Below are 25,139 nucleotides of genomic sequence, written 5' to 3' on the forward strand. Positions count from 1 at the left end.
AAGGAGATTGTTGCTGAACAGCTTTTAACAAACATCAGTTGTGTGCACTTGTGTAGCCACTGGACCCTACACTATTCTTAAATAGTCTCAGTTGCATGTCTTTGTGTTGAAAAAACAGGGATATTTTCACTTATAGTTGGCAAGCAGTAGTTGGCATCTGATCATTGGTAACTCCATTTAGAACTGTTTTGCTCACTACAATTTCAAACATTCAGTCTTTGTTGTGCCAGAAAGGGCTAGGGGTAAAAATGAAAAACTTTCACTATATCAACAAGTTAGGCACTACAATTAGAAGGTATCAACAATCATCTTGAATGTTCCAATGAAAATGAAGATTTGGAGGATACAATTGTCAAAAGCATTGTATGAAGGCAGTCCATTATTTGCACAAGGTAGTCTGTGCTGATTTTGTTCATTTACGGTCAACCAAAAGATTGCAACAGCGTACGCTGGATAAATTCCTACATTCATAATTATTAGGAACTAATATAGTTTTATAGTACCATAGTAGAATTTATAATGTTATAATTTGTTATTTCATTTAAATACATAATTTTTAACAGTTAACAGTAGTTTGTCTTTTTTTAATACCTTTTATAATTATTTCCTTAAAAACTTCAGCTAATTGTGACAGCCACTTAAATGGGCTAAAATGTTCTGGTCCTGAGGTGCTCCAGTTAAACAGAATCCAATATAATTGTAATCATGAGAGTAGGTTTGATTGCCACACAATTGGGAAACTCTTCAAAAGATGACAACCTTGTCTAGCAAGGTAGGCGACAGACTGCAGCTTCAAAGAGGAAACGGTTTCATTTGTCACAATGAAGACATCTGATGAAGGAAAGGAGATGGAAGATTTGCAGAGTAGCATTTAAACAGGCTGAAGGTATATTTCAGAAATAATATGAGAAATTTGGCTCAACATTATGTATTTGTCAGGAGAAAAGCCCTCTCCTTTTTGAGATAGTGATTTAGATGCATATCATATTTTTTACTGAGTTAAGTATTGTATGTAATTAGTTTTGCTACAACAAGTGTATGGGACATTGGAAAAAAAAAGTTGAATTTCCCCATGGGGATGAATAAAGTATCTATCTATCTATCTATCTATCTATCTATCTATCTATCTAACTCTCTTTAAGAAAAGAGAATTGATTTGTCTTCAAACATCAGAGTTCATTAAGATAGGCAGCTAATTTTTAGAAAATGCCCAAGCAGTAATCACGTGAGTGAAAAGTTTCAGTTAAAAAAAAATCCCAGTGGTGGTAGCAGAGTAGGAAGAAGAAACAGCTTAAAGAGAAATTTCAATCTACTCTACAATCCATTGAGAAACTGAGGAAAGTGCCACATCAGGGATATTGAAAATTCTGGCTCTTAAGATGGCCTGGAACTTTAGTATTTTGCGTTCATTAAATCTGAGAATGGATTGGCTGCAGCATCACCATTGGAACAGAGCAAATGAATGGAAGAGGAAGGTCAGTTCTTAGCAATCAATATTGTAGACACTATAATATTGCTGGAATATAGTAACTTCCTCAGGAGCCTGCGGAGATTTGGCATGTCATCAAAAACCATCAGAAACTCTTATAGATGTGTGGTGGAAAGTGTGCTGACTGGTTGCATTATGACCTGATATGGGAACACCAATGCCTTTGAGTGGACAATCCTACAAAATGTAGTGGATTCAGCCCAGTACTTCATGGATAAAATCCTCCGAACCATTGAGCACATTTGCGTGAAATGCTGCTATAGAAAAGCAGTATCCTTAATCAAAGATCCTCACTACCCAGGCCATGCTCTTTTCTCGCTCTGCCACTAGGTAGAAGGCACAAGTGCCTCAGGACTTGTACCACCAGGTTTGAGAACAATTACTACCCCTCAACCAGCAGGCTCTTGAATAAAAGGGGATAACTACAGTCATTTAAGGACTCTTACCTTGTTATTTCAGACTCATTGTGTATTGCTATTTATTTATATCTGTTTTTGCGTAGCTTATTGTCCATTGTTTACAGTTACAGTTCTATAGATTTGCTAATTATGACCACAGATAAAGAATCTCAGGGTTTTATGTGGTATCATGTATGTGTCTGATAATGTTTTACTTTGAACATTAACTTTTTACATTGAACTTTGATTCTATTTAAATTACTTAGACAGTGAGACTAAAGAGTACTTATTATACCTAAAGTGGCAAGTTCTGACACAATGAAGTATAATCCCCTAACAGAGATATTTGTTAGACTATCTGGCTTGTTATTATTTATGAGTTTTTTGAGAATATGTTAGGAATTTTATGCACATATTTGGAAAAAGTGAAAATTGTCCTGTCTGCAAGGAGTTGTTCCCCTTGTTGTTTCCTTTTCTTACTGTGCTAAACATCTTCACCTTTTAGTAAATGACTGTGTTTCTCTGAATAAAGCATGAAGTATCCTCAACTCCATAGCATTTTGACACGTTCTTCTGATTTGAGAATTTTCCAGTAGTGTTCGGCATCAGTTATAATGGAGACTGCCGGGAGTCCTCCTGGTATATGTAATGGCATCCATCTATCCCCACAAAAAAGGTGGAAGAAATCAATGGCAAATTTCCATGGCTCATGAGTGAATAACCAATTATTAACAGAAATATTAGAAGGGTTTTGAAACTGTTTAGCAAAAAATAAGAAACAATCTCATAAGATCAATAGTAATAGGATAAGAAGAACTTCAATCTTCCAGCCTTGGTGTCCTAAACCCTGCCTTAATTTTTTTTTCACATTTCCGATTGGACTAATGTGAATTATGGATTGAAGGTGAGATTTTCAGGTATGTGTCACAGATTATTGGAATTATTGAGTAATAGATACAGAACAGAAACAATTCCTTGGCCATTGAGTCAATATGGATCATTAAGACCTTTATATATTTGCACTCTTAACATATTTTATTCTTGCCTCTTTCCCACAAACTCACCCCAGATATTACTGTCATCTGTACACTAAGGACAATTTACTGTTGTCATTGATGTGCTTTTGAAGTATGATACTGTTGCTTTCAGAAAAAACATGGCAGCCAATTTGCACTCCAGAAAAAGCAGTGGAATAAATAACTAGTTACTCCATCTTTGATGGTGTTGATTGAGTGACAAGTGCAAAGTGTCAAATTGCCTCAGGAGATCTTTTATATCCCTTTACAAACAAAATTGTGTTTAATACTTCAACTAATATCCAACACCACTAACAATACAACATAAAAGGATTTCTGTAAGTTTGTGAAGGGCCATTGCTTTGACTGTGAGCTGCTTGGATGACAAGATTGGATCTCACAAAAGGTGACAGAAAATCCATTGCAACACACACATAAAATGCTGAAGGAACTCATCAGATCAGGCAGCATCTATGAAAATAAATAAGCAGTTGACATTTTGGACCAAGACTCTTCTTCAGAACAGGAAAAGAAGGGGAAAGGCACCAGAATAAAAAGGTGGGGGGTGGGGGGGGAGAGGAAGAGGATAGCTTGAAGGAAATAGGGAAATATGAGTGGGTGGGAAAGGGTTGGAGAGAAAGAATATGATAGGAGTGGAGAGTGGTCCGTGGGAGAAAGGGAAGAAGGAAAGGCACCAGGGAAAGCTTTTAGGCAGGTGAGTAATGGTAAGAGGTCAAAGTGCGGAATAGAAGAGGGAAGAGTAAGAGAAATTTTTTTTTTAATTACCAGGAGGAGAAATTGATTTTCATGCCATCAGGTTGGAGGCTACCCAGGCTGAATATGAAGTGTTGCTCCTCCACCCTGAGTGTGGCCTCATCATGGCAGAAGAAGAGGCCATAGACTGACATGTCAGAATGGGAATGGAATAGAAATTAAAATGGTTGGTCACAGGGAAATTCTGCTTTTGGCAGATGGAGTGGAGTTGCTCAACAAAGCAGTCCCCCAATTTATGACAGGTCTCACCAATGAAAAGCTAGCTGCATCAGGAGCACTGGATACAATAGATTGACAGATGAAGTGTTGACTCACCTGGAAGGATTGTTTGGGCCCTGAATGAAGGTGAATTTGCAGGTGTAGCACTTTCGCCACTTTTGGTGATAAGTGCCAGAAAGTTGAATAGTGGGAAAAGGTAAATGAACAAGGGAATCATGGATGTAATAATCCCTGTGGAAAGCAGAGAGTGGGGGAGGGGTGTCAGGATTAAAGATATGTTTGGTGGTAGGATCTTGCGAAAATGGTGGAAGTTGCGAAAAATGATGTGTTGGTTGAAGACAAGAGGAATTCTATCCCTGTAAGAGCAGCAGGAAATCCATTCATCAATTTATTGATCAGGAAAGTCAGAATTTAGCAAGGCCAGTGGAGGTCTTTTCACTTAGGTAGAATCTGATTTGCAAGAAAATGGCCTGTACTCACATGGGGACTGGAGCAAAAGCCATTCGAATGCAGAATCGTTCTTGCTTATTGTATTACTTGTTGTCCTCGCCTAATTTGGTAATAGCCAAAACTTGCCTATACTAGTACAGGACATTTTCAAATCATGCTTAAGTTACTGGTACTGTCATACGTCAGGAAAACTACAAGGAAATATATGATAGAATTTGCAACATAATTACATGTGAGAAAACTGCAAGCACTTGATACTGATCTCATTTACTTGGTTATATCTTGGTCTGTCACTTAACCAAGTGACTGAATAGTCGTGCTAATTTACCATGGCCAAGTCTTGCTCTCATTTGCCCTAATTATGTCAATAGAATGTGCTCTTCAGCTCCCAGTGTGGCATCAACCTATATAAACCAACTCCATGATTTAAATAATCTTTCCTTCCTACACATCCCACAACCCTCCAATTTTTTACATTCATGTGCCTCCGAGAGTCTGTTAGATGTTTCTACTTATTAACCTCTACCACCGTTCATGACAGTGTATTTTTCTGCAGCTACAGTGTGTGAAGAAGCTCCTCTGACATCTCAACCTTTCCTCCACTCACCATAAATGGATATCCTCTGTTATTAGCCATTGCCACCCTAGGATAAATGTGCTTGCTGTCTATGACAGAAAAGGAATGGAGGGTTATGGGCTGAGTGTGGGTCAGTGGGACTAGGTGAGAGTAAGCGTTCGGCACGGACTAGAAGGGCCAAGTCGCCTCTATTAAGTCTCCTCTCATTCTTCATTCACCTCTCATTCACTCCAAGAGAAAAGCCTTAGTTCACTTAGGTTTTTTTCTCTCAAGGAAATACATATCCTTCAATCCAGGCAGCATCCTGGTAAATCTCCTCTGAACCATCCGAAGCTTCCAAATTCTTCATTTACTGGGGCAATGAGAGTCGAACATACTACTCCAAATGTGTTCTAACTAGGGCTTTATAGAGCTGGAGCACAACCTCACAGCTCTTGAACTCATTCTTCTTACTAATGAAGGCCAGCACAACATACTCTTTCTTAACCACTATCAACGTGTGTGGCAATTTTGAGGGATCTGTGGACTTGGACCTCAAGATACTCCTGTTCTTCCATACTGCTAAGAATCTTACTATTGACCTCAAACTATTCTGGATTCATCTCCATCTGCCACTTCTCCACCAAACTGGCATTAACTTGTTTTATGTTAACCTTACATTCATCAAGGTTCCTCCCGAACACTGAAGCAAATTATTCATTAAAGACTTTCCTTATCTCCTCCATCTTCCTCATTTATACCTAAGCAGATCTACCCTCACTCCAATCATCCTCCTGTTTTTCATGTGCAGAATTCCTTGGGGGTTTTCATTAGTCTAACTCACCAATGCACTCTAATGCCCCCTTCTATCTTTCCTAAGTCCTTTCTTTAACTCTTAACCATATAATAACCATTTAACAATGACAGCACGGAAACAGGCCATCTCAGCTCTTCCAGTCCGTGTCGAGTGCTTACTCTCACCTAGTCCCACAGACCCGCACTCAGCCCATAACCCTCCATTCATATACCTATCCAATTTTACTTTAAATAACAATACAGAACCTGTCTCTACTACTTCTACTGGAAGTTCATTCCACACAGCCACCACTCTCTGAGTAAATAAATTCCCCCTTGTGTTACCCTTAAACTTTTGCCCCCTAACTCTCAACTCATGTTCTCTTGTTCTCATCTCCCCTACTCTCAATGGAAAACATGTATCCACGTCAACTCTATCTATCCTCCTCATAATTTTAAATACCTCTATCAAGCTCCCCTTAACCTTCTACGCTCCAGAAGTAGCTCTTCTTGGCTACCTTATGATTCTCCAGAGCCCTGCCCGATCTTTGCTTTCTAAAACTTAGGCATGCTTTCTTCTTCCTCTGGTCTATTTATCTTAAGTTTTGTCAGCCATGGTACCTTCACACTACCAATCTTGCCTTGCCTCATTGGGACAAGTCTATCCAGAACTGTACGTAGGTGATCCCTAAACAACCTCCACATTTCTGCTGTGCATTTCCAGAGAAAATCTGTTGCCAATTTACACTCGCATGTTCCTACCTAATACCATTATAATTAGCTCCCACTAAATTTAATATTTTCGCATATTGTTCCTATCCTTGTCAATGGTTATGTTAAATGTCAGGAAGCTGTGGCCAGTATCTCTGAAATGCTTGCCAGTGGATAGGATTGTCATCTGTCCAGGTTTATTGCTCAGCAACAGATCCAGTCTGGCCCTCTCCTTCAGTCAGCTTGTCCACATACTGTGTCTGAAATCATTCCTGGGCACTTAAACTCTGTTCCAACTAAGTCTTTTGCACAAAATTAGGGAAGTTGAAGTCACACATGACCATAACTGCTATTTTCGCTCTTTTTCCAAAATCTGCCAACTTCTCTCATCCTCAGTGTTCTGCTGGATATCAAGGTGCCTGTAGAATACTGCCAATTGAGTGATATCTCTCATCTTGTTTCTGACCTACTCCCACTAAGTCAGTAGACAGTCCCTCTAATGATGTCCTCCCTTTCTGCAGCCGTGATACCATTCTGGATTAGCAAAACCACTCTCTCCTCTTTTTACCACCCTCCATATCCCTCCTGAAACATCTAAATCTCAGAACATCAAGCAATTAATCCTTCCCTTAAGACAGCCAATTCTCCATAATAACTACAACATTGTAACTCCATGTATTGATCCATTCTCCAAGTTCATCATTCCTTTTCTTAACACTTTTTGCACTAAAGTAAAGGTACTTAACTCATCCAGCTGACTGCATTTGTGCCTTATCCACTGCTTATCCCTTGTCAGTCTCTGTTTATTGTAGATACCTTTACAGCCACTGCACCTTCATCAGAACTAACTTTGGTTCCCATTACCCTGCCAGCCTAGTTTAAACCTTCCCAAATAGGTCAAGCAAACTTGCCAATATGTACACCGGTTCCTTTCAAATTCATATATAATCTACCCCATTTTTATGGATAGAAGAGATCCTAATGGTCCACAAATCTGAAACTTTAGCCTCTGCACCAATGCCTCAGCCACACTGGTACATAGAACATGCTGAAATCCTGACATTAGTACACTTGAGACCCTACTTTTTTAGCTTCCTTCCTTATACTATATATGCTCTGCAGGACCACATCCTTAATATCTATGTTAATAATACCAATTTGTACCATGACTTCAGCAGCTTACCTTGCCCTTTATGAATGCTGCCCTTTATCAATCCAAGACATCCCTGACCCTGGTACCTGGAAGACAACATACCATGCAGAGGTCTTGTTCATAACAGAATTGCCTATCTGTTCCCTAAAAATGAATCTTCTAGCACTAACACTCTCCTCTTCTCTCCCTTCCCATTTGACCCACAGAGCCAGACTCATTGCCAGAGACCTGACCATTGTGGTTTTCTTCTGCCAGGTTGTCTTCCTCAACACTATTCAAAATCATTTATTTTACTGAGGAGAATGGCCATAGGGTTTCTTTGCACTAACTGCCTCAAACAATTCATGTTATGACAGTCATCCAGTTACCCATAGCCTGCAAGCTTTGTGTAACTGCCTCCTTATACTCTTGTTCACCAACTCCTCAGCCATCTAAATAATTTCGAGTTCATCTAGCTTCAGCTGCAGTCCCCTAACATGCTCTGTAAGAGGCTCCAGCCAAATGCACTCCTTGCAGATAGACATGACTATCAGGGTCACTGGAGGACTTGTTGACTTCCTACACCCTGACTGTCCATATTGGTATTTCACTGCTCTCACTATACGATATAAGAAAAAAGGTCTTACCCAAACCTCACCTTAGCCTCCAGTCACTATAACCTTCTGAAACAATACCCTAGCCAAGAACAACACAAAATAAAATCTTACCTGTTTTTAGCTCTACCTTCCCTCTGAAGCATTTTTGCTAAGTGGTTGTTCTCACTCCTCAAACTTGGGCCACTTTCTCTGTCTCTTCATGTCAAAGCCTCAGCTCTGTACTCTAACACTGGCACACTGTCAAAGTAGCTGCTCAGCTTGGCCATAACTTCCTTTTACTGGCTGCAGCAATGACCTATTTCCACAATATATGATCAATTAAATGTGCCTGTTTTAGGACCCTGCTAAGTGAAACTGAACAGAAAGGCCAAGGAGGGCAGAGAACTGAGCATTTGCACTTGACTGCCTTGGGGTTGGATCAAAAGTCTGAAATATCTGTTGGGAGTTGCTCTCATCAGGAAGAGGGACAGAGATGTCAGGAAGTTACAGAGAAGATACTGGTAGTGAACAGAAGGTGGTATTAGGTGAGAGAAATTGTATGGAGGAAGGCGAATGGCAGGTTTCTGGGAAATGAGTTTAGCTCTGTGGGTCAAATGGGAAGAGAGAGAAGAGGAGAGTGTTAGTGCTAGAGGATTCATTTTTAGGGAACAGATAGACAACTCTGTTGCGAACAAGACCTCCAGGGTCAAGGGTGTCTTGGATTGAGTCCGTAGCATCCATAAAGGGCAAGCTAGGCAGGTGAAGTCATGGTACAAGTTGGTATCAATGACATAGATATTAGGGATGGGGTCTTGCAGAGTGTATATAGTATAAGGAAGGAAGCTAAACAAGTAGGGTCTCAAGTGTACTAATGTCAGGATTTCAGCATGTTCTATGTACCAGTGTGGTTGAAGAATTGGTGCAGAGGGCAAAGTTTCAGATTTGTGGACCATTTGGATGTTTTTTTTTTCAAATCCTTAGTTAGTTTAATTTGATTGATGTCAGAAACAGATTCACATTTAAAGCACATCCTTCCTTCTTTTATTTAAATTCTGTCTACTGCCTTCATCACTGGATGATAAGTCTCTACACTCCTTGATTGTGGAAGTGAAATATGTTTGGGTGGAAATAGGTATACAATATACAGAAGCTCTGCAGAAAGTACAAAAGTCAGTGTCAATGGGACCTATTAATATTCAGAGTACAGATAGATTAAAGTCAGTGTGTAAAGTGCATGATTTGTTGATTGTTGATAAACTAAGGTTTATCATTTCCATGGCAGATGTGGTAAATTGTACAACAAACTAAAAGTAGAACATAAACAAATAAAATTATATTAAAAGCTGCAGTAAAACATCAGGAGATAAAGGAATTAAGTCCAGAGGTTATTAATGATACTCCACAAGGAGAAGTAACTAATGTTCAGACTTCAAAGAAGGGTTATTAATTGTTTTTGTACTCAAACAATGGAATCCAAGAAGCCTTTTAGCTAATAGTCAAGAATTCAAGAAATGTATTTCATATTTACCAATAAAACCTGATGTTATATGAGTACGGGAAACTTGGTTGAAATCCTGTCTAAGTTTTTAAGATATAGGGTTATCTTGAATAAGACACAATTGGAAAATAGGTAATGGTGTCAAAATGTTTGGATATGGACCAGCTGGAGCGAGGGAGAGGGGGAGAGAGAGGGAGAGAGAGAGAGAGATATGTTGAACTGGCTTAACAGTTCACTGACTTTAATGAGAACTGTTGCAGATTTTAAAGGATAAGAAAAAAACAATAAATGCTAGGCCAACAGAGCCTTCAATTAAAAATCTCATACTGAAAGTTAAATGCCAACACTGTGGCTGGAAGCAATAACTAAATACTAAAGGAATACAGCTCCTTTACAGTGTGAATCGAAGCAGTAGTCTTCTTTCCCATACAAGGACGAGGGTAAGCAGGGAGTATAAACATTGCTGAGCTTTTGGTCAAATCTTGACAAGATTAGAATGAAAAAAAGGGAATCAAATACCAATATAATGAAACAGTAATTAGCTGGATCACGCATAATCACAAGTGCAATTGCCAAACTTATTCTGCAGCTTGCCTGCATGGACATGTATAGCTTGAAGCAGAGTCTATGGTTGTGACAGGGTCCCCCCCCTTGGCAGCTCCCAAGGTGCCACAGCCCTGTGCCTGCTGGAAGTTCTGGAAGAGAGATTTGTCCAGGATGTCATTGCTCAGGATCCAAGAGCATTCTTCAGCGCAATACCCCTCCCAATCCATGAGGTACTAGACTTTGCTCCACACCCAGCGAGATAGCAGGAGGTGCTACACATTATAGATGAAGGAGCTATCCATCAAGCAGGGAGGAGCGGCAGGTGAGGTAATTGGAACCATGGGGGAGGGTCCATGGACAAAGTTACCAATGGAGGGACAGAGCTTTGCATCCTTCTTGCTCACTAAGAAGAGGCCCGCTCCTGCTAGCGAGGTTGATGGATGGATAAACACCAAGACCAATGGCTTCTTGATGCACTTTTTCATTACTATCATTTCTGGATGAGAGAGAGAAAAGAGCCAGCCCCAGGGTGGACGAGTACCAGGTAAGAGGGTCAATGGTGCAGTCATATTGTTGGTGTAGATGCAGGGAGGCAGCCTTCTTTTTACTGAAGGTGTCAAGAAGCTCAGCATATTCATCCAGAATGCCAGACAGGTACACATCAGTAGTTGATATGGGAGGGGACTTGCAGACCAAAGCTTGAGCTGGACCCAGACATATAGACAGGCATGCTGGTTCCTACATTTGGAGTGCTTTAAGGAACCAATCAGTCCATGGGTTATGTCAGGATAACTAGAGGAGACCAAGCACCAGTGATAGTTCAAGTGAATCAGCCAAATAGGAGAGTTGTTCCCTATCATTGCCTTTGAGCACAAGTTGGAGGGGTTCAGTGGAAAGGTGGATCTAGCTGATGCCCAGAGGTCAGCAATCCAAGACAGTGACATTGATCTTTTCTCTCAATTTCTAAGTTGGAACACCCCATCCTTGATTCAGAGAAATAGCTATAGATTCCTGGCTGCCCCAGCGTCAATAAACGCCAGAAGTTCATGAATACGAGACACCCCCCCCCCCCCCCCCATTGCAAAGAAGCTGGGAACGTCACACAATTAGGGGAAGCTGATTGCAGGAAGAATAGACAAATTACTACTCCTCTCCCTGCTGAAGGGTATCCTCTTTTACTGGATGCTTGGGATACGATGCCTGGAAATGTTCTAGATTGCCACAACAGAGGCAGGAATGTCTGATCCTGTGCCAGTGTCGAATGCAGCCCACTTGCATAGCTCCTCCATGTATGGGGTACTGGGTAATGAAGAAGAGGATTAAGACAGATGGTAATCCAAAAAGTAGGAAGCTCAAGACATTTTCCCTGTGCCATTCAGTTACTCGGTTGTCCAAATATTTATACATCCGGTCATTTATACTTTCCCACAACTGATGTCAGACTCATCGCCCTATAATTTCCTTGTTTATGTTTAGAACTTTATTTTAAACAGCGGAAAAACATTGGCTATCCTCCAATCCTCTGGTACCTCTCATAAGCTAAGGCTGATTTAAATATCCCTGCTAGGGCCCGGCAATTTCTGTGCTTGCCTCCTATAGGGTCCGAGAGAACACCTTGTCAGGCCCTGATTTACTTCAGTATAGAAAGCACATCCTCCTCTGTAATCTGAACAGGGTTCATAAAGTTCACTGCACTGCCTCGCTTCTGATAGACTATGGTTGTCTCCTGAGTAATACCGATGAAAAAATTGTATTTAAGATCTCCCTCAACTGTTTTGGCTGCACACATAAATTGCAGTTCTGGTCTTCCAGACCCCCAGTTTTGTCCCTTGTAATCCTTTTGATTTTAACATATCTGTAGAAGCCCTTCACCTTGTCCGCTTGAGCAACTTCATACCTTCTTTTTACTTTCCTGATTTCTTTCAAGTGTTCTCTTGCATTTCTTACATTCCATAACCACCTTTTCTGTTCCTACCTGTCTATAACTGTTATGCATCACCTTTTTTTCTCTTAACCAGGGCCTCAAAATCCTTTCAAAACCAAGGTTCCCTACATTTGTTAACTTTACCTTTTATTCTAACGGGCATATACAAGCTTTGTACGCTCAAAATTTTGTTTTTGAACACCTCCCATTTACCACTTACACATTAGCCAGAAAACAGCTTGGTCCCAATCCACACTTGACAGATAATTTCTGATACCATCAAAACTGGCTTTCCTCTAATTTAGAATCTCAGCCCACAGACCAGACCTAACTTTCTGCATATTAACTTGGAAACTAATGGCATTGTGGTCACTGGATGTGAAGTGTTCCCCTACACAAACTTCTGTTACCTGCCCTGTCTCATTCCCAAACAGCAAATCCAATATCACAAACTCTCTCATTAAGTCTTCTAAGTACTGATGAAGGAAAATTTCCTGAACACATTTAACAAACTCTGTCTCACCTGGCCCTTTTACAGTATTGGCTCCTCAGTCAATATGTGGAAAGTTAAAAGCTCCTACTATAACAATCTTGTTTCTTGCAACAGTGCAATCTCTTTACAATGTGTTCCTCTAAATCCCTTGGACTGTTGGATGATCTGTAATATAGCCTCATTAACCTGGTCATACCTTTGTTATTTCTCAGTTCCACCCATAATGCCTCACTAGACAAATTCTTTAGTCTGTCCTGATGGAGCACTGCTGAGACATTTTCCCTGACTAATAACACCACCATTCCTCCTTTAATCCCAACCACTCTGTCATGTCTTAAACAATAGAACCCCGGAATATTGAGCTTCTAGTCCTCCCCCTCCTGCAATCATGTCTCGCTGATGGCTACAATGTCATAATTCCAGGTGTCGATCTATGCCCTGAGCTCATTTGCCTTTCCTATGATACTTCTTGCATTGAAATATATGCAGTTCAGAACATTAGTCGCACCATGCTCAGCCTTTTGATTCCTGACCTTGTCTGAGGTCTTCCCAAAATCTGTCACCACAACCTCTTCACTAACTGTCCTGGCACTCGGGTTCCCATCCCACTGCAACTCTGATTTAAATCCCACCCTGCAGCATTAGCAAATCTTCCTAAGGTACCGCTTTCTGAAATACTTTATGGTGTTTTCCCTTTGCCTGTGGTTGATTTAAGCCTTCAAGAGAAGATCAAACTGAAGAATGAAGTACATCAGTGGCTAGTTCAGTAATATATGGAAGACAGATATTATGCCATCATACATATCTATGCAGATGTTTCAAAATTTCTAGTGACAGGTCTTTCAGGATTTTCTGTTTATGTTCCAAAGTTTCAGTTTACTATTTAGAAAAGATTATAGGATAAGGAATCAATATTCACATCTGAGATGGTTGCTATAATTTTAGCATTAGAGTGAGTTAAAGAAGTATACCCTGATTATGTACTTCAGGGCTCTGATTCATTCTCAGTTTTCATAACTACTAAAAGAGAAATTTCAAATTACAGGTCAGGCACTTTCCTTGAGATTGGATGACATCTATTGAGGCTTCAGGAGCTAGGCTTGTGTATTCAGTTTTAATGTGTCCTTGCCCATATTGGGGTTGAAGAAAATGAGGTGGCAGACATTCTAACAAACAATTACTTAAAATTAATGATGTACTGTAAATGTAGTGGTTCCTTTTCATAAAGGGGAGTTGAAAGCCATAATTAAAAATTGTATTTGATCTCCAAGGCAACAAAGTTGTGATATGGAAACAAAAGGATGGCATTTATGTACATTAACATTTAGAGGCTGGTGGGAACTCAACTGGGAAATACCTTTAAAAGGAGGGAAGAAGCTATACTTAAACATTTACATATTAAACATACTAGGTTGAATAATTGCTTGTTCAGAATTAATATGCATGTTATGGGTATTTGTAGGGAATGCACTTGTCAAGACATAGTGCATTATATATTGTATGAATGCTGTTCCTATGAGGTGTGAAGGAAACACCTAATTGCTAAATTGAGAACTTCAGGACAGAAACATGGAACGTTTGTTAGGATATCATGGTCATCATAATGTAATAAGTGTATACTTGAAAAGCATTAGACTTTTTCATATTATTTCAGTTTCTTTTTTATTGGGGGGAGGGAATTCAGTAGATATATTTCCTGTCTCTTTGTTCCATAGTCCAACTCAATAAGTGGCAGTAAACCTTACAAGCGAACTGAACAGAAAGTCCTGAGATCACCGATTTTTCTGTCCATCATTCCAAATTTTGGTTCTTGCTATAGAAACATAGAAAACCTACAGCACAAAAGAGGCCCTTTGGACACAATGCTGTGCCGAACATACACTTATTTTAGAAATTACCTGGGGTTAGCCATAGCCCTCTATTTTTCTAAGCTCCATGTACATATCCAGGAGTCTCTTAAAAGACTCCATCATATCCACCTCCACCACCAGTACCGGCAGCCCATACCACACACTCACCATTATCTGTGTAAAAACTTACCCCTGACATCTTCTCTGTACCTAATTCAAAGCACCATAAAGTTGTGTCTCTCTTGTTAATCATTTCAGCCCAGGGAAAAAGCCTTTGACTATCCACACGATCAATGCCTCTCATCATCTTAAACACCTCTATCAGGTCACCTCTCATCCTCCTTCACTCCAAGGAGAAAAGGCCGAGTTCACTCAACCTATTCGCATAAGGCATGCTGTCAATCTGGGCAACAACCTTGTAAATCCTACACCCTTTCTATAGACAGACAGGCAGACAGACATACTTATTGATCCCGAGGGAAATTGGGTTTCGTTACAGTTGCACCAACCAAGAATAGAGTAGAAATATAGCAAAATAAAACTAGAAATAATTAAATGATAATAAGTAAATTATGCCAAGTGGAAATAAGTCCAAGATCAGCCTATTGGCTCAGAGTGTCTGACATACCGAGGGAGGAGTTGTAAAGTTCAATGGCCACGGGCAGGAATGACTTCCTATGACGCTCAGTGTTGCATCTCGGTGGAATGAGTCTCTGGCTGAATATACTCCTGTGCCTAACCAGCACATTATGGAGTGGATGGGAGACATTGTCCAAGATGGCGTGCAACTTGGACAGCATCCTCTTTTCAGACACCACCGTCAGAGAGTTCAGTTCCACCCCCACAACATCACTGGCCTTGTGAATGAGTTTATTGATTCTGTTGGTGTCTGCTACCCTCAGCCTGATGCCTCAGCACACAACAGCAAACATGATAGCACTGGCCACCACAGACTCGTAGAACATCCTCAGCATTGTCCGGCAGGAAATAGAGACGGCTCTGACCCTTCTTGTAGACAGCCTCAGGTACTTGTAATCCTCCAACATGTCTACACTGACCCTTTGGATGGAAACAGGGGTCACTCGTGCCTTGGCCCTCCTCAGGTCCACCACTAGCTCCTTAGTCTTTTTCACATTAAGCTGCAGATGATTCTACTCACACCATGTGACAAAGGTTCCCACCGTAGCCCTGTACTCAGCCTGTAGTGAGGTGGCCAGAACTGAGCACAGCACTCCAAGTGGGGTCTGAACAGGGTCCTATATAGCTATAACATTACCTCTCAGCTCTTAATCTCAATCCCAAGGTTGATGAAGGCCAATGCACTGTATACATTCTTAACTACAGAGTCAACCTGCACAGCAGCTTTGAGTGTCTTATGGACTCGGACCCCAAGATCCCTCTGATCCTCCATACTGTCAAGAGTCTTACCATTAATACAATATTCTGCCATCGTATTTGACCTACCAAAATGAACCACCTCACACTTATCTGGGTTGATCTCCATCTGCCACTTCTCAGCACAGTTTTGCATCCTATTGATGTCCCACTGTAACCTCTGACAGCTCTCCACACTATCCACAACACCCCCAACCTTTGTATCATCAGCAAATTTACCAACCCGTCCCTCCACTTCTTCATCCAGGTCCTTTATAAAAATCACAAAGAGAAGGGGTCCCAGAACAGATACCTGAGGCTCACCACTGGCCAGTGACCCCCATGGAGAATATGACTTATCTACAATGGCACTTTGCCTTCTGTGGGCAAGCCAGTTCTGGATCCACAAAGCAATGTTCCCTTGGATTCCATGCCACCTTACTTTCTCAATAAGCCTTGCATGGGCTACCTTATCAAATGCCTTGCTGAAGTCCATATACACTACATCTACTACTCCACCTTCATCAATGAGTTTAGTCACATCCTCAAAAAATTCAATCAGGTTCGTAATGCACAACCTGCCTTTGACAAAGCCTTGTTCACTATTCTTAATCATATTATGCCTCTCCAAATGTTCATAAATCCTGCCTCTCAGGATCTTCTCCATAAATTTATCAACCACTGAAGTAAGGCTCACTGGTCAATAATTTCCTGGACTATCTCTACTCCCTTTCTTGAATAAGGGAACAACATCTGCAACCCTCCAATCCTCCAGAACCTCTCCCATCCCATTGATGATGCAAAGATCATCACCAGAGATTCAGCACTCCTCCCTCACCCCCCACAGTAGCCTGGGATACATTTCATCCGGTCCCAGAAACTTATCCAACTTGATCCTTTCAAAAATTCCAGCACATCCTCTTTTTTAATGTCTATATGCTCAAGCTTTTCAATTTGCTCTAAGTTATCCCTACTACAATCACCAAGGTCCTTTTCTATAGTGAATATTGAAGCAAAGTATTCATTAAGCATCTCTGCTATCTCCTCGGGTTCCTTACACACTTTTCCACTGTCACACTTCATTAGTCCTATTGTCTCACATCTTATCCTCTTGCTCTTCACATTGTTGTAAAATGCCTTGGGATTTTCATTAATCCTGCTCACCAAGGCCTTCGCATGGCTCCTTCTGGCTCTTCTAATTTCATTCTTAAGGTCCTTCCGGCTACCCCTATAATCTTCTAGATCTCTATCATTACCTTGTTCTTTTGAACCATTTGTAAGCTTTTCTTTTCTTCTTGACTAGATTTTCAGCAGCCTTTGTAACACCATGGTTCCTGTACACCACCGTCCTTTCCCTGTCTCATTGGAACATACCTATGCAGAATGCCACACAAATATCCCCTGAACATTTGCCACATTTCTGCCATACATTTCCCTGAGAACATCTGTTCCCAATTTATGCTTCCAAGTTCCTGCCTGATAGCTTCATATTTCCCCTTACACCAATTAAACACTTTCCTAACTTGTCTGTTCTTATCCCTCTCCAAAGCTATGGTGAAGGAGATAGAATTTTGATCACTATCTCCAAAACACTCTCTCACTGACAGACCTGCCACCTGACCAGGTTCATTTCTCTCCTCTTGTAGGCTTATCTATATATTTTGCCAGGAAACCTTCCTGAACACACCTGACAAACTCCATCCCATCTAAACCCTTTGCTCTAGGGAGATGCCAATCAGTACCTGGGAAATTGAAATCTCCCACCATGACAATGCTATTGTTATTACACATTTCCTGAATCTGTCTCCTTATCTGCTCCTTGATGTCCCTGTTACTATTGGGTGGTCTATAAAAAGCACCCAGTAGAGTTATTGACCCCTTCCTGTTTCTAACTTCCACCCACAGAGACTCAGTAGCCAATCCCTCCATGATTTCCTCATTTTCTGCAGCTGTGACACTATCTCTGATCAGCAGCACCATACCCCACCATTTTTTGCTCCCTCCCTTTCCTTTCTAAAACATCTAAAACCTGGCACTCTAAGAACCATTCCTGCTTCTGAGCCATTCAAGTCTCTGTAATGGCCACATCATAGCTCCGAATACTGGTCCATGCTCTAAGCTCATCTGCTTTGTCCATGATGCTTCTGACATTAAAACAGATACATCTCAAATGGTCTGAGCGTATCCCTTCTCTATTACTTGCCTATCCTCCTTCTCACACCACCTCCAAGTTTTTTCTATTTGTGAACCAACCATCCCTTCCTCCGTCTCTTCAGTTCACTTCCCACTCCTAGCAATTCTAGTTTAAACACTCCCCAATAGCCTTAGCAAACCTTCCTGCCGGGATATTGTTCCCCCTCGGATTCAAGCACAACCTGTCCTTTTTGTACAGGCGACACCTGTCCCACAAGAGGGCCCAATGATCCAGAAATCTGAATCCCTGCCCCCTGCTCCCATCCCTCAGCCACACATTTATCCTCCACCTCACTCCATTCCTATACTCACTGTCGTGTGGCACAGGCATTAATCCCAAGATTACTACCTTTGAGGTCCTGCTTCTCAACTTCCTTCCTAACTCCCTGTAGTCTGTTTTCAGGACCTCCTCCCTTTTCCTACCTACGTTGTTGGTACCGATATGTATCACAACCTCTGGCTGTTCACCTTCCCACTTCAGGATATCGTGGATGTGATTAGAAACATCCCAAACCATGACACCTGGGAGGCAAACTACCATCTGTGTTTCTTTCCTGCATCTACAGAATTGCCAGGCAATTCTGGGTATATATAGTCTGGGTATATATACCCAGACTATATAGTCAGGGTACTGTATAGTCTGACACCCTGACTATAGAGTACCCTATCACTACTGCCTTCCTCTTCCTTTCCCTACCCTTCTGAGCCACAGGGCCAGACTTTGTGCCGGAGATGCAGCCACTGTTGCTTTCCCCAGGTAGGCCGTCTTCTCCAACAGTACTCAAACAAGAATTGTATTGCTATGTGAAACTGAACTGCAGAAACACAAGAAAAACACATTTTCCCATAAATTCCAGTTTGCAAGGTTCTAATTGATTAGTTTGTAATCACAGTGAAAATTCATCCTTTTTTTAAAGTCTATAGCTGAGGTTCTATCTATTTTAGCTAATTATTCCCACTTTTCACAGGCTTGAATCAGTACTTTTTGCAAAGTGAGTGTGTGTGTGTGTGTGTGTGTGTGTGTGTGTGTGTGTGTGTGTGTGTGTGTGTGTGTGTGTGTGTGTGTGTGTGTGTGTGTGTGTGTGTGTGTGTGTGTGTGTGTGTGTGTGTGTGTGTGTGTGTAAGTTAAAGAGAGAGTGAGAAGATCAGAGTATTACACCAAAATCCCCATTTAATGCAGAAAAAAAGCCGCCAGGAATATAAGTTGCCATGTATTTGGTAAAAATTGTTTTTTCAAGGTCCTTACAGAAGAAACAGAGTGTAATCCCTGAAGCTCCACCATACCTACTTTAATGTATTATACTTTCCTTAACATTGCAGATTATGACAGGATCATAGTTCAGCATGCAGGGAAATAAGAATCCACTTTGTAAATCATGCCGTTGAACTACATTGTGTCCTTTGTGGTTACATAAGCTATCAAAAGAGCCACACAGCAATAAAACTGATCTTATTAGGCAGGATTTCTCTTGTCTCCAGCTGATGCTAATACCCTGTGCCAAAAGGAGCTTCTTCCTTAAATGGACTTTCTTCCCTGTCTTCCTAATTCTGGAATGTCGGAGCATTAGACTGAGATACTAATGATGACATTATACAAGAGCCAATGCATAAAGGTTTCTACTTTGTTAATATTATTTGTCAACATAATAGCAACTTCATTTTTATGCCCTATAATAAATTCAGATATTTAAATTTAAAGAACCATTATAGCCTAGAAATTCAATTGCATGATGATTTTTATTTCAACGCTATGCAGCAGAAAACTTATTTTACTTGCAATCATTTCTGAATAATATTACAACATTCAAAAATTTTAACTAGGCACTACCTGATGTCAATCACCCCTGTTATTCTGATATAATTTCCACATCACAGACACACAATAGAGAGGAAATTTGCTCTCATTGGCTTGGGCATCCAACATTATGCATTTTATATGTCACTGTCTAGCTCCCACTTCATACTTTCTAGCACTGCCCCTGCAACGCCTTGACTCTGTTCCCCTGTCCCACACTTTGTTGCAAAGCACCCTGCATCCCTTTGTGATTTCACCAACCCCTCAATCAGGACTGTGCTGCGCAGAGCTGATGGAGCAGTTGCCTTCTGATATTCTCTTCAACTACTCCATGTGGTAACAACGTTTACACTCAAACCAGTCTCAAATTGCAGAGGCACAAATACAAGAAGACCCACTGAGTTCTTACACAGTCCATTTCCCTCCATGGATGTAACCTGACATATTGATCAAACAAAAAGTAATGGATACGACCTGGTTCATCATAGGTAAAGCCTTCCCCACAATTGAGCACATCTACGTGAAGTGCTGTTGCAGGTGTTACGTAACCCCGTAACCAGGTAACTTACCAGCAAAGATAGCGCGATCAGCTGAGTCGGATGCTACTATTTTCAAACTTTTTATTCAAAAAGGGGCACAAGCGTATGGTTAATACAAAACATTCAGATCATATACATCGTCAAAACTCAATCTAAAACACCGGTGTAATAATAATCAATCAGAAATAAGCTCTATAGTTGTCTAGGGGTAATACTGAGTCCAATTGAAATATAAAGAGTCACTCAGAAGTTTGCAGGCTTTTCCCTTTTGGGAACCGTTGGGGTTTTCACGTTGTAGAGAGAGAGAGATGGTTTAGAAAGGATAAACACTTGCCCGTTGTCTTTGCAGAGTAAATCCTTGGAATCAGGGGAGCAGGCTTCCCCGTTGTTAGTTAAAAGCAGTCTTCCGTTGGTTCTAGCCACAGATTCAAAACTTGGAATCTAACGTATGTGGCTTCCTTCAAAATGGCTTCCCGCGCCCACGGGAATCGGTATCGTGCTTCCTTGGTGTCTCCTTGGTGCGTCTGAGGGTTTCCCCCCCTCAGACCCTCCTTTATACTTCTTCACGGGATCGCAGGTGTTAATCAGGTTGCAGGTAATGCGATCTCTCTCTCTACCAGCCCACTTTGCCCGAGGGCTTTTCACGTGGTCTCCATGAGACAATAGTCAATGTCGCCTTTATTCTGCTTCTCGGGAGAACGTGGTCTTCCGCACGTCTCTCTCTCTCTCTCCCATTTTCCTGTGTCTATTCAGCACGTCTCTTTCTCTCTTGGGTCAGTTGACCCCCCCTTGACTAGGGCTCTTGCGATTCTCACAAAGGAGGGGGCCGAGGGCATAACACCTCCCCCCATAGCAGGTTTTTAACCAGTGGTTAAAAACAGGTTGGTACAGGACTTTTTTTTTTAATCTACATACTACACAAGCTTTTCTCTTCACAGAGTGCTACCGTTATACATTCAAGTCAGTATCTAAACAGGTAACAAGTACAGTGCCCCTTTCTTTAATACCTTAACCTCACGTGCCATACTAAAGTCTGGTAGCATCAAACTTCAGCTCAATAACCACCTTATTTATTTGCTTTCTTCAGCAACATAACTAAGGAGGTGTGATCTTAGCTTACGTGTGTACTACAAAAGTTCATGCAAAATACTAATTTTTATGTTACTTTCAAACTTAACAGTCAAGCTTCCATGGATGTTGTCTTTATTATTCACATACTTTGTCAAAATCCCTTAAAACCGGCTTCTGCTATTTAAAAATGGCATCCCCATTAACCTTCGCCTCTTTTCCGGTTAATTCCCTCATGGTGATCTTGGGCACCCTGGCGAAATAGGCTTTCGCCCGCTCCTTTCATAGGAGTTATTTTATCAACGTGTTCCAAACTTAGACCATCTTCTGAATTTCCACCCAATTCTTTAATTTTATGCAATTTGTTATTTTTCTCTTCAGGACCCGTCATGCTATTAGTTTCCAATTTAAGATCTGCAAGCGATCCCGCTTTGTTCAGACAACATGTCAAGTGCTGCCTGTTCACACCACACCCTTGAATAACAATAGCGTGTGGGGCCCCTTTACCTTCCAACTCAACCTGTAATTGATTCACAGGCTTTGTGGTACCAAGCCATTGTCTCTGTAGCCTGGTTGCTGCTTCTGATATCAGTCCAGCCTTTAAATTTTCTTCAGTCAATTTGGGAACTACACATTTCCCTTTTCCTTCAATAATAATATTCACCTCACCAACTTGTAACCCACTTTCGAGCACAACCACCTGGGAACTCTCACTTCCCAAGGTTAACCCTTTTTTTTCCGAACCAAGTCTATCTGCTCCAAAAGGACGGCCGTCTCTTCCAGCTGAGTCAAATACCTCAGCTTTTTCCTGAGCTCCGTGACTAGGTTCAGCACCACGTGCATCCCCATCTTGGACACACTCAAACGGGACATTGGCCTCTTCCAGGCTTTCAACACCCGTACCTTTTTCAAATTCTAATGTCCCCCGATCCTTCCAGCTACTCTCTAGGCAGCCCCCCGTTGGGGAAGGAGCAACCCTGCGAGCTGAAACAACCTCCTCGGCCATTTCAGCTGACTTCTCCACAGCAAGGATACCCTTCCTCTCTAAGACTGCCCTCATTTCACTCTCGGGACCATTGAGAACACCTTTAGAACTCTCAACTTCTCCAAACAATTCTGCCAAACCAGACAGATCAACCACGTCCAACTCTGGATGTTTTAACAGCTTTATCTGTTTCTCATCTTTATTTCCTACCTCTAGGACCTTTCTCTTCACTAAGGGGGGGGGGGCTATCTCCTTACCCCCTTTCACTTTACTCCTTTCTGTTTTACCACCCTCTGAACCCTCGTGGTATAGGGTCGGTAAAAACGTCTTGGCCAATTCACTACTGGCCCGATTTAAACTGCTCTGGTTCTCAGCTGCTTTTCTCGACAGGCTGCGAGTGACCGCGCATGCGCGATAGCTTTGGGACTCTAGGGGCGGGGAGACCGTACTCGCCGGTCGGCGGGTTGGCATCATGGCTGCCGAAATACTACCTCTGGCTAAATCGTCCCCCTCCCCTCTCTCTCCCCCTTGAGCTCTTCGCTCTTGCCTTCGCCTGTCCAGCTCCAATTCATGGCTCCTTTGTTTCTCTTTCTCTTCTGCTTTTACTTCTAGCTGCTTTAGCTGGAGCTCATGACCCCATTTCATCTCTAATTCCCTTAGTTTGAACACATGCTCCCTTTCCGCAGCCTTTTCAGCTTGTTCCGCAGCCTTTTCAGCTGCTTCTACTTCTAGCTGCTTTACTTTAAGCTCATGGTCCAACCTTGCTTTCTCCAACTCTACCTGATCTGTCCCACTCGCTAATCTCTTTTCGGGGATATTTTCCAAATCCTCAGCTGCAAACACCTTCTTCCCAACGTAATACTGTTGTATGACCCTTCGCACTTCCTGCTTTTTCATTGCTGGCTTCACCGCTGTGAGGTCTAACGCCTGCGCCAAATTTACCAAGTCTGATTTTGTAGCCTTCCCTAGTGTCTCTACCGTCGGGTTTCTCATAAATTCATCCACATCCATCTTTGCTGGTTTCCCGTCTGGCTACCTGCGTAACCAGATTTAAGTTTGGACTTACAGCCCGATTCACTGACCCTCCCATTTGGTTTCAAATCCGGATGAGCCCCCCACTTGTTACGTAACCCCGTAACCAGGTAACTTACCAGGAAAGATAGCGGGATCAGTTGAGTTGGATGCTACTATTTTCAAACGTTTTATTCAAAAAGGGGCACAAGCGTATGGTTAATACAAAACATTCAGATCATATACATCGTCAAAACTCAATCTAAAACACCAGTGTAATAATAATCAATCAGAAATAAGCTCTATAGTTGTCTAGGGGTAATATTAAGTCCAATTGAAATATAAAGAGTCACTCAGAAGTTTGCAGGCTTTTCCCTTTTGGGAACCGTTGGGGTTTTCACGTTGTAGAGAGAGAGAGATGGTTTAGAAAGGATAAACACTTGCCCGTTGTCTTTGCAGAGTAAATCCTTGGAATCAGGGGAGCAGGCTTCCCCGTTGTTAGTTAAAAGCAGTCTTCCGTTGGTTCTAGCCACAGATTCAAAACTTGGAATCTAACGCACGTGGCTTCCTTCAAAATGGCTTCCCGCTCCCACAGGAATCAGTATCGTGCTTCCTTGGTGTCTCCTTGGTGCGTCTGAGGGTTCCCCCCCCAGACACTCCTTTATACTTCTTCACGGGATCGCAGGTGTCAATCAGGTTGCAGGTAATGCGATCTCTCTCTCTCTACCAGCCCACTTTGCCCGAGGGCTTTTCACGTGGTCTCCATGAGACAATAGTCAATGTCGCCTTTATTCTGCTTCTTGGGAGAACGTGGTCTTCCGCACGTCTCTCTCTCTCTCTCTCCCATTTTCCTGTGTCTATTCAGCACGTCTCTTTCTCTCTTGGGTCAGTTGACCCCCCCTTGACTAGGGCTCTTGCGATTCTCACAAAGGAGGGGGCCGAGGGCATAACACAGGAAAGCAGTATCCATCATCAGAGATCCCCACCATCCAAGACATGCTGTCTTCTTGCTGCTGCCATCAGAAAGAAGGTACTGGAGCCTTAGGCCTCAAACCACCATGTTCAGGAACAATTGTAACTCCTCAACCTTCAGACTCTTGAACCAAAGGGGATCACTTCACTCAACTTCACTTGTCCAGTCATTGAAATGTTTCCACAACCTAGGGACTCAGTTTGAAGGACTTCTTGTTTCATGTTCTCAATGTTCATTGCTTATTTATTTATTATTATCATTTCTTTATATTTGCATTTGCACAATTTGTTGTCTTTTGCACACTGGTTGAAGTCCAAGTTAGTGCGGTCTTTCATTGATTCTAGTATAGTCATTATTCAGGTATGGATCAATTGAGTATACCCGGAAAAAAATGAATCTCAGTGTTGTATGTGTTGACTTTGATAACTAACTGACTTTGAAATCTTTGAACTTTGAATTCCTCCCATTACGTTGTGTGTGCTGCAACGTTTTGTTCTTTTCTTTCACATTGCAGAGGTTTCTGCTGAACTCCTTGCTGGATTTATTGATGAGCATTTTATCTTATTATGAAATCCCAAATGTTCTCTTGATCCATCCTAACAAACACCTTCAAAGCTGATATTCGCATGTTGTATGCGGTGTTGAAAGGTCCATTAAGGAATGCCCATAAAAGTCATAAAGGATATAAAGCATTGATTCACCAAGATGACAGTAGGGATGACAAACACTGCTCATAAAGAAAGACTAAAGCTAT

Source organism: Hemitrygon akajei, chromosome 4 (assembly GCF_048418815.1).
Source record: "Hemitrygon akajei chromosome 4, sHemAka1.3, whole genome shotgun sequence".
In the NCBI taxonomy this organism is placed as follows: domain Eukaryota; kingdom Metazoa; phylum Chordata; class Chondrichthyes; order Myliobatiformes; family Dasyatidae; genus Hemitrygon; species Hemitrygon akajei.